Below are 11,735 nucleotides of genomic sequence, written 5' to 3' on the forward strand. Positions count from 1 at the left end.
CCGGCATGGGTTATAGTGATCAGGGAGCACTACCATGCTCGGGTGCTCAACTACCATGCTCGGGTGCTCAGTACTCGTAACTAGTGATGAGCGGGCACTACCATGCTCGGGTGCTCAGTACTGGTAACTAGTGATGAGCGGGCACTATTGTGCTCGGTACTGGTAACTAGTGATGAGCGAGCACTATCATGCTGGGGTACTCAGTACTCGTAACTAGTGATGAGCGGGCATTACCATGCTCAGGTGCTCTGTACTCGTAACTAGTGATGAGCGGGCACTACCATGCTCGGGTGCTCAGTACTGGTAACTAGTGATGAGCGGGCACTATTGTGCTCGGTACTGGTAACTAGTGATGAGTGAGCACTATCATGCTCAGGTGCTCAGTACTCTTAACTAGTGATGAGCAAGCACTACCATGCTCAGTACTCGTAACTAGTGATGAGTGGGCACTACCATGCTCAGGTGCTCGATACTCGTAACTAGTGATGAGTGAGCACTACCATGCTCGGACGCTTGGTACTCATAACTAGTGATGAGCAGGCACTACCATGCTGAGGTGCTCAGTACTTGTAACTGGTGATGAGCAGGTGACCTGGACTAGTCAGGTCATCACAGGCTACTGCACGCTGTTCTCTCCCCACTTAAAGGTGATGGAAGGTGCGTAGTTGTGAGAGGTTGTGAGAATCTTACCTTCGTTTTTCCTATAGGTGGGGCAGACAGGACCAGAGCGCTCCAGAGTGAAACATGTACATGCTGAGATGAAACAATGGTGGTTTATTTTCTCCAAAGGTTAGGACATGCAGAGTGCAGTAATCCAAGTACTTGGCATTGTAATTCTCCAGTGATGCTTGCCTCTGAAGCTACTATGTGGTCAGAACACTTTGCTCCTAGTAGCTCCAATCCAATAAGGGATGTTGTTCTCACAAACTCTGGTTTGGAATGAACATACCAGGAAGTGATGCAAGAGGGTCATCAGACACTCCCATGGGATGGACAAAAGAAACAGAGGAGCCGAAAGGTCTGACCAGTAGATGGCAGCAGAGACAAGCATGAAAAACATTAAATAACAGTGTTAACTAAAACAAATAGAAACAGCACACTCCCCGTCTGAAATTCACTTTGGGGATTTCACTATTAAGTCCATAATACAACCTGAAAGGAAAGGCATGTTAAATGCAAAAACAAGCTCAATTGAGTCCAAAACAAGAAGGATGGCTCAAAGTTCAGGTCCGGAAGCGTTCATCCTGTAGGGACGCTCTCTATGGGCAAAAGCAGAACAAGTTCATGGATTGGCCTTGCAAAGGTCTTCGTCTCACCTTTCCTGATGACCTTTAGCTCCACCTTCCGAACATTGCCGTCCTGACTAGGCAGTATCCTAGTAATTAGTCCCATAGGCCAGTCAGTCCTTTCTGTGGTCTGATCTTTCAGGAGGACTAGGTCTCCTTCCTTGAGGTTCGGCTTGGGATGTCGCCACTTCTTTCTTCCTTGAAGAATGGTGAGGCATTCCTTCCTCCATCGGTTCCAGAAGTAGTCAGCCAAGTATTGAACCCGTTTCCAGTGTTTTTGATAAGTGTTCGCGTGGGTGAACTCTCCGCTGGGCATTACCGCGTTGTCAGTTTTTTGGGTAATAAGAATAGTAGGAGTCAATATGGTTGGTGTTTCTGGATCCATGGTCACCGGCACAAGGGGTCTTGAATTGATAATGGCTGAGACTTCAGCTAAAAGAGTGACTAGAGTCTTATGTGTGAGTCTTGAGGAATTGACGTCCATTAGCATGGAGTTCAAGATGTTGCGTGAAATCCCGATCATCCTCTCCCAGGAGCCTCCCATGTGAGAACTGTGAGGGGGATTGAAGATCCAGGTGCAACCTTTCTCTGCCAGCTGATCTTGGATAGGTTTGGTGTCGATGTTCAGTTCTCTACATGCACCGACGAAGTTGCTTCCACGGTCAGACCTCAGCTGTTTCACTGGTCCTCTGATGGCAAGGAACCTTCTCAAGGCGTTGATTAGGCTGGAGGTATCCATGGACTCTAACACCTCAATGTGAACGGCTCGAACACTCATGCAGGTGAATAACACAGCCCACCGCTTGCTGTTTGCTTGGCCTCCGCGAGTTCTGCGTGTGGACACCATCCATGGTCCGAAAACGTCTAGGCCCACGTAGGTGAAAGGTGGCTCTGTAGAAAGTCTGTCTGTAGGCAAGTCAGCCATTTGCTGGTACAGTTGTTTTCCTCTCGCTTTACGACAGTGCACACAATCGTGTAGTATTTGTGCTACACGTCTCTTCATTCCAATAATCCAGAGGCCTGCAGACCGTAAAGCACCTTGTGTAATTTGCCTGCCTTGGTGTTCAGTCTTTTCATGGTGGTGTCGGATCAGCAAGACTGTAACATGGTGTTTGTTGGGAATGATGAGAGGATTTTGTTCTGCAACTCCAAGATGAGCCTGATTTAAACGACCACCAACTCCCAGTAAGCCGAAACTGTCGATGACTGGGTTTAAATTGGCGAGAGGACTTCTTAATGGAATCTGCTGTTTGTTGTATAAACACTTCCATTCTATGGTGAATTCACTCTGTTGGAGGTGGCGTATTATGAGGGACTCGCTATGGGAGATGTCCTCAGCAGAAAGGGGTTTGTGGCAGACATGCCAGTGATGAAAGTCTTTGTTTTTAAGGTCCGTATGATAGCATCTGGCGATGTGCACTAACCTAGCGACAGTCCTGACGAACCTCATCCAGCTGGAGAAACGTTCAAAACGTTGGCAACCGAGGTTGGAAGTTTTTCTGCACTGGTGGCCAGGGTATTGACTTCAGCTCGGACATCTGGATCGTTGTCTGGATCTAGGATGCTGAAGGCTTCCTGGACACCTTCTTCTGACTGTCTCAGCAGGAACTCTGGACCTGTAAGCCAAGAAGAGTTAGCAAAAGAACTTATAGACGTAGGTCTAGTTGCGTGATCTGCTGGATTCAGTTCGGCTGGTACAGGTTCTACTAGGTTGTTGCAGACTTCCTTGTCCATAAAGGCGACGCTGTGTTCTCTCATTGCAAGCTTGCTGTTCATAGAACGCTGAAGAGAGTTAAATCTGGTCTGAGCTTGAGCTCGGTTGTTTGGGAGTCTTACCCTGGTAGACCGGAAGGGTAATGGAGAGACCCAATGGTTGGTTTTGTCTTTAGAAAACTCACAGTCCATTATTCCGATGAATTCTCTGTCCTCTACTGACAAGGCTACTTTATCGTCGTCCTTGGTTGTGTGAAAGACTGATCTTCCCAAGTTGTCGATATGCAGAGAAGCGATGTCAGGTAGCTGTATTGTGTCTGGAGACTTCTCTTTCACTCCATAGTGATGAGGACATGGCTTTAAGCAGGTTGTGCGCCCATCTCCATGCACATAAGTCTTGAAGGAATCAATTTCTGATCGATCAACGCACACATTTCCTATGACTACCCATCCCAAGTCCAGTCTCTGGGCGTATGGTGTATAGTCAGGCCCATTACACTGCTGTCGCACCTTGTGTACCCTTAGATTGTCTCTGCCGAGCAGGAGTAGAATCTTTGCGTTATTGTCCAGAGGTGGGATAACACTAGCGAGGTGTCTTAGGTGTGGTTGATGAAATGCAGCTTCTGGGGTAGGAATTTCATTCCTGTGGCTGGGTATTTGGTCACATTCAACGAGCGTTGGTAGAGGTATTTCAGTCTTCCCATTGATAGGAGAAACAATGAATCCCTGGGCTCTTCTGCCGCTAGTCTCTATGCGACCCGAGCAGGTGTTCAAGGTGTAGGGTTCTGATGGTCCATTAATTCCGAAGGCTTCAAAGAATTTGGTTCCTGCTAGGGACCGGTTGCTTTGGTCGTCTATGATGGCATACACCTTCATTGCCTTTTCTGGATGTCCCTCGGGATACACTTGATGAGGCATATTCGGGCACAACATTGCTGTGTTTGGCCCTCTCCACATACCTCTGAGCATGAGCAGGAGACGGCTGTGGTGGTGTCAGTCTGATTCTTGGACTCCCCGACATGACTTGGAGTGGGAGCGGTGGTGACTGCAGCCGGTGTGTCTCTAGCTAGCTGGGTTGGGTGCATGGCTGAAACGTGTTTTTCACTATGACACTCCTCACACTTGACGATGGATTTACAGTCCTTTGCCATGTGCTCAAGTGATGCGCAGCATTTGAAACAGATCCCAAGCTCTGTGAGGACTTTCTTGCGCTCCTGTAGGGTTTTGGATCTAAACCCTCTGCACTTGTTCAGTGAATGCGGTTTTTTATGGATGGGACATTCTTGATTGAAGACTTATCTCGTGATGAGATGGTGTTCTGTTTATCTGTGCATGCTGCAGGTGATGGTAGCTCAGTCTTCCTGACACTCACAGTGTTCTTAATGTCTCTGCGTTTGTGTATGGCACCTTCATACCTTGATGATGATGATGTTGCAGCTGCCGAAGTGTTGAACTCTAGGAAGTCGAGGCTGGGGTCGTTCCTCATCTGGGCCTGCTCGTCGATGAACTTGCAGAACTGAATAAATGGGGGAAATGTGACGTCATGCATTCTTTTGTACCTTGAGACTGACGTTGCCCATTTCTCCTGCAGACTGTATGGCAGCTTCACCACGATTGGGTTCACTCCATGGGCTGTATCTAGGTAGCACAGCCCAGACAGACGAGGATCTCTTTTGGCGAGCTCCAGCTCCATGAGCAGATCACTTAGGTCTTGAAGCTTGTGGACTTCTTTAAGGTTGATCTTTGGGATGTCCTGCAGTCTCTTGAATAGGGCTTTCTCTATTGCTTCTGCGCTGCCAAAGGTGCGTTCCAGTCTCTGCCATGCAGCAGCGAGACCTGCTTCTGCTTGTCCCACATAGACGGTTCTGAGGCTCTTGATACGGTTTGTAGAGCCTGGGCCCAACCACTTGATCAGGAGGTCAAGCTCCTGTTCTGCAGTGAAGTTGAGATTGGCGATGGCTGCCTTGAAAGTTGCTTTCCAGGCCCTGTAGCTCTCTGCACGATCATCAAATTTTGTGAGACTAGTGTTGATTAGCTCTCTGCTCACCATGAACCTGGCAAACTCAGACATATCTGATTTCTCACTACTTGTTGCCACGACGACTCGTGATGCCCCTGGGGCGTATGGGCTGCCTGGCGTGAATGGATAGAGAACAATAGAGAAGGGTGTTCTCTTCAAGGGTGGCGTGAATGGATGAGATGTTCCCGGGTAAAATGACGTTGCTGCAGGGTTGAGCTGTGGTTTAGCCTCTGTAGATTCTGATGACCGCTGCTTGAGCTGTGGAAGTGGGTCAGGAAACACTTGGTTGCCATCTTGCCGTGGTGACTGTATTTGAGAGGGCACCTCTTGGTGACTGTTATTAATTTGCTCGGGTGCTTTAGGTGGCACTGGCACTGGTAGAGGTAAGTTGGAGGTTTCGGTGTTGTCGGCTTGGAAGGTACTGCAAACCGGGGTTGCTACAGGTAACTGATTCAGTACATAGTCTCTTGTGCGATCAACTGGATTGTCTGCTTCCAGTGGTGGCGAGTGAGCTGGATCAGGACCTTGGATCAATGCTTGCTCAAGTAGTCTCACTTTAGCTAGCGCAACTTCCTCTTCCATCTGTGACCGAAGAATCTTTATCCGAACCTCCGCTTCTGCCCTTTTGGCTTCCGCTTTAGCAGCTTCTGCTTTTGCAAGGGCTTCTGCTTCTGTCCTTTTGGCTTCTTCCTCTACTTCTCTTTCTGTGAAGGAATGTCTCACCTTGGATTCCTCTGCTCTTATGCGGGCCTCTAGTATCCTGTCGCTCAGGGCTGAGCTTCTTGAGGATGATGACCCGGATGACCGAGAGGAACGTCTAGATGAGGTTGATCGGTGTGATCTGGTTTCTTGCTGGTGAGAGATATGGTGTTCGGCCTTGTCTATGGCATCTTGCACCTTGGCATCTCTTTCCTTGTCTACCTCTTCTGCCTTGCTTAGGTCTGAAAGAGCTTCATCAATTTTAGAGTCTTTTATAAAGGTAATGTACCTTGTTGACAGTCTCTTGTATCTTTCATGAGCTGTGTTCAGCCGTTCCAGAGCGACTTGTAAGCATGTGGCATCACCTGATGAGGATTCAAGTCTTGACATGTAATAGGTGACTCGTTCCCACTGTTCCTCCAGGTGTTCACATAGCTCATCTTTCATAGTGTGATAGTTTTCAGTGGCCTTTATCGTGGGTTTGGAAGAGCGCTTCGGTCGGACAACTTGGTCTGCTGAAAGTGTGGGCTCTCCCTCCTGGGCTTCATAATGGACAGTATCAGATTGTATTTGCTCTGTTTCAGCAGTGGGGAACTGTCCAAGGTCTTTTTCGGCCATTTTGATTTAAGGTGTACTGTCTCTTTAAGAAACTTGACTTTTGAATAGGGGTCCAAAAATCGTTGTGCAGCTCTGCAAGGACTCCCTGATGAGATTCCCAAGGTGTCTTTAGCAAAACTTGGGGTTCGCAGTGCAGCGATGTGCAGTAATGGGGTATAATGTACTGCAAGTCTATAGAAGTGGTATGGCTAGAGGGAAACAGCAGGTGCATAAACTGTCCCTTTACAATACAAGCAGAGGTGACACAGGACGTGGCAGATGGGAGAGCTTCCCCTTAGGCTTGTCCAGGCATGCACTGTGCAGGCAGACTAGTGCACAAGGCTTGTTGCTAGGCAGATTACATGGGAAGTTACAGGGTTCTTAGGGATCTGTAGCTGGGGTATTGAGATCTTAAGCAGTCTTCTGACTGTTCTATCCTCACTTAAAGGTGATGGAAGGTGCGTAGTTGTGAGAGGTTGTGAGAATCTTACCTTCATTTTTCCTATAGGTGGGGCAGACAGGACCAGAGCGCTCCAGAGTGAAACATGCACATGCTGAGATGAAACAATGGTGGTTTATTTTCTCCAAAGGTTAGGACATGCAGAGTGCAGTAATCCAAGTACTTGGCATTGTAATTCTCCAGTGATGCTTGCCTCTGAAGCTACTACGTGGTCAGAAGACTTTGCTCCTAGTAGCTCCAATCCAATAAGGGATGTTGTTCTCACAAACTCTGGTTTGGAATGAACATACCAGAATGTGATGCAAGAGGGTCATCAGACACTCCCATGGGCTGGACAAAGGAAACAGAGGAGCCGAAAGGTCTGACCAGTAGATGGCAGCAGAGACCAGCATGAAAAAACATTAAATAACAGTGTTAACTAAAACAAATAGAAACAGCACACACGCTCTTTATTCTTAGTGTAGGACTCCACCCCCCATGGTTCTGGGTTCCCAACCTATAGTGCTGTCTCCATCAGCATCCAAAATCCCAACCACACCTCACACTACACCCTGCCAGACACAGCAGTGGGCTTCTGAGCTGGAATAGGGCCGTCCACCTAGGGGTCAGGCAGATTGGTGGGAGGGCGGAAGTCAGTGAGGGAGGAAGTAGAGAGCAGAGCAGAGGTGACAAGCAGAACGGAAGTAGCTCCCAGAGAGTGAGGAGCTGGGAGTAGCAGCTCCCCAGTGAAGAGTAGTAGCTCCCATAGGGTGAGCAGCTGGGAGTTGGAGCTCCCGGAGTAGTTACAGGTTGGGTCGCAGTCGTGGCCTGGGCCGGAGGAGTCGGAGACCCGGTCGCAGAGTAATGAGGCTGAGCGCCTGGACCCGGTCTTGGAGGACGGCAGGCATCTGAATATAATAACCAGTCTGGGACCAAAATCAGAGCGGGGTACTAGACCCTAGATCGGGCAGTAGCTTCAAGCAACCCGGCAATTAAACTGCGGAGGATAGTGACTTTATGGACTGTCCTCAAGAAGCTCAGAGATTAGGGGCACTAGCGCAACGAGAGGGATAGGGCTTTCCAACCCAAGCAGCCCACAGAAATCCCAAGCGTGAGCCCTTGAGAGCACAGCTCCACTACAAACAGTGGGGAGCGGGGCCCGAACAGAACACTTCAAATTTGTGTACAGAGGCAGGCTCCAGACCATCAGGCAGTACTGTAGGGAAATGATACGTGGACGGGTTCCCCCAAGAGGGCAGCGGCACCCAGAGACTTGGTTTACCTTGTTGTCAGAGTCTGCTTTTCATCACCAACGCTGTCTGAATGAGTACATGGTCATTCCCTGCTACCGCCTAGTCCTGCGCTCCCCTGCACACCACCATCCAGAGTCCCGGGGCCTCCCCTACCCGTGGAGGGAAACGTCATCTGGCTGCCCTACTCCATCTCCCCCGGGTACTCCCAACACCGGCAGCGGCGGTACTCCCCTTACCGCACACCACAAGTGGCGTCACGAACTATGATCCCCTGTAAATCCCCCCCTTTACATTTGAGTTGCCGCAAGCCCCCGGGTCAGGAGACCCTCGAGCCGCAGCAATCCCGGATCTGAGCGGTTCGACCGCTGCAGGGGCGGCACACAGGCACTACCATGCTCGGGTGTTCAGTACTCGTAACTAGTGATGAGCGGGCACTACCATGCTCAGGTGCTCAGTACTTGTAACTAGTGATGACCGGGCACTACCCTGCTCGGGTGCTCTGTACTTGTAACTAGTGATGAGCGAGCACTACCATGCTCGGGTGCTCAGTACTCGTAACTAGTGATGAGCGAGCACTACCATGCTCGGGTGCTCTGTACTCGTAACTAGTGATGAGCGGGCACTACCATGCTCGGGTGCTCAGTACTCGTAACTAGTGATGAGCGAGCACTACTATGCTCGGGTGCTCTGTACTCGTAACTAGTGATGAGCGGGCACTACCATGCTCGGGTGCTCAGTACTTGTAACTAGTGATGACCGGGCACTACCATGCTCGGGTGCTCAGTACTCGTAACTAGTCATGAGCGGGCACTACCATGCTCGGGTGCTCGGTACTCATAACTAGTAATGAGCGGGCATTATCATGGTCGGGTGCTCAGTACTCATAACTAGTGATGAGCAGGCACTACAATACTCGGGTGCTCAGTACTCATAACTAGTGATGAGCGGGCACTACAATGCTCAGGTGCTCGGTACTCATAACTAGTAATGAACGGGCATTACCATGGTCAGGTGCTCAGTACTCATAACTAGTGATGAGCGGGCATTACCATGCTCAGGTGCTCAGTACTCGTAACTAGTGATGAGCGAGCACTACCATGCTCGGGTGCTCGGTACTCATAACTAGTAATGAGCGGGCATTACCATGGTCGGGTGCTCAGTACTCATAACTAGTGATGAGCGGGCATTACCATGCTCAGGTGCTCAGTACTCGTAACTAGTGATGAGCGAGCACTACCATGCTCGGGTGCTCGGTACTCATAACTAGTGATGAGCGGGCACTACAATGCTCGGGTGCTCGGTACTAATAACTAGTGATGAGCGGGCACTACCATGCTCGGGTCTCGTTATGAGCAGTTGGACACTCAGACAGACTTGACTCGAGTATCAAGTATAGTTGAAGTCAACGGGGAACTCAAACATTTTTCCGGACGATCTTCCTGGAAAGTGCTCAAGTTTGCCATTGACTTCCATTATACTCGGTACATGAGTCGAACCCGTCCAAGTGTCTGACTGCCCGTTACGAGTACCAAGCACCCGAGCATGGTAGTACCCGCTCATCACTAGTTACAAGTACAGAGCACATGCATGGTAGTGCCCGCTCATCACTGGTTATGAGTACTGAGCACCTGAGCATGGTAGTGCCTGCTCATCACTAGTTACGAGTACAGAGCACCCGAGCATGGTAGTGCTCACTCACTGCGCACCCGAGCATGGTAGTGCTCACTCATCACTAGATACAAAAGTTAATCACAATGGCTATAGCCTCAGACTGACACTAAATTAGATAAATGAATAAACTAGAAAGCAGAAACATGGTTATTGCTGTGAGTCCTCCATCTCACACCTGCAACTTGAGTTTCGCTGTGCTTCTTCACGGGTATTTTCCTTCACTATTCTTGCATATGGCCTCTCTGCTTTCTGTGTCTGCTTCTGAGCAGTACAATGGCACTCTTCCCCAATAGCTTCTTTATTTGCAGGTTTTGAAATACATCTCGATATAGTACAGACTGCAGATATCATCGGTGTTCCTCTGCAGCAAGCTCCAAGGCGTCTCAATTATAAGTATATTTAAATATGCTTACATGCAGATTCCCCTTTACACTCCTACTTATTCCTCTATAGGTCCGCCATCATCTTTTCTGGGAGACACATCATGTCACCACTGCAGACAATCACTGGCAGCAGCTGTGGACATTTCAGTTCTACAGATAGTGATTAGCTGCAGCGTTCTCATGTCCACATGGCCTAAATCAGATGTACAGATACGTAATGTCCTCTGCTAAACGAGAAGGCCTGTAGACTGCCAGGGGACCCCCAGTATAATGGAGGGCTATTGGTAGGTAAATTTATTTTTTTATTTATTTTTTCACTAGATTGTTGTTTATTTACAAGAGAAAAAAAAATAGTGGACAATCCCTTTTAGATATGTTTAAAGTTAGGCAAAATATTTGGTGTCCTAGAAAGAGCACAGAGTTTTGTTTCTATTTAAATAAATAAATAAATACTAAATCTGCACAGAATATTATTATCCCTATAAAAATGTAAGTCACTGTAAGGCTGCTTTCACACATCCATTTTTTCCTGTGCGGCACAATCCGGCGCTTTGCAGAAAAAACGCAACCGTTTTTTTTTTTGCCGCCGGTTGTGATTTTTTTTATATACACTTACATTAGTGCCGTATTGTGCCACATGGGCTTACGTTCCGTCCGTTTTTTGCCGCATGCGGCAGATTTAGCTGATGCGGCGGCCGGATGGAACATTGCCTGGCACGTTTTTTTGTCCGGCAAAAAAAAAGCATTGCGCCGCATCCAGCCGATGCGGCGCAATTTGCAAATGCATGCCTATGGACGCCGCATGCGGCGTCCTGCGGCAAACACCGCATCCGGCCACCGCATGCGTTTTTTTCCACTGCGCATGCTCAGTAGCCTGCCTCAAGCGGCAAAAACCGGATGGGCCGCATGTCAAAAACTTATGCAAAGGATGCGGTTTTGTCGCCGCATCCGTTGCATAGGTTTTAGAGCCGGATTTGCAGGCTCTGCTAAAACCGGAGGTGTGAAAGCAGCCTAAGGTCCGCGCTGCAGTATTTTATAGGATGCTGCTGCCCTCTTGAGGACACAGCTAGCACTACAACTCATTGTTTTAAGGGCTATGTTTGGTAACAGGATAAAAACAAACGTATATGCATGCACATCCACAAAGAAGGGAATTTTGTTACTTACCGTAAATTCCTTTTCTTCTAGCTCTTATTGGGAGACCCAGACGATTGGGTGTATAGCACTGCCTCCGGAGGCCACACAAAGCAATTACACCAAAAAGTGTAAGGCCCCTCCCCTTCTGGCTATACACCCCCAGTGGGATCACTGGCTCACCAGTTTTAGTGCAAAAGCAAGAAGGAGGAAAGCCAATAACTGGTTTAAACAAATTCTCTCCGAGTAACATCGGAGAACTGAAAACCGTTCAACATGAACAACATGTGTACCCGCAAACAAACCAAAAATCCCGAAGGACAACAGGGCGGGTGCTGGGTCTCCCAATAAGAGCTAGAAGAAAAGGAATTTACGGTAAGTAACAAAATTCCCTTCTTCTTCAGCGCTCTATTGGGAGACCCAGACGATTGGGACGTCCAAAAGCTGTCCCTGGGTGGGTAAAGAAATACCTCATGTTAGAGCTGCAAGACAGCCCTCCCCTACGGGGAGGCAACTGCCGCCTGCAGGACTCTTCTACCT

This window comes from Anomaloglossus baeobatrachus, chromosome 10 (assembly GCF_048569485.1).
Source record: "Anomaloglossus baeobatrachus isolate aAnoBae1 chromosome 10, aAnoBae1.hap1, whole genome shotgun sequence".
Taxonomy (NCBI): domain Eukaryota; kingdom Metazoa; phylum Chordata; class Amphibia; order Anura; family Aromobatidae; genus Anomaloglossus; species Anomaloglossus baeobatrachus.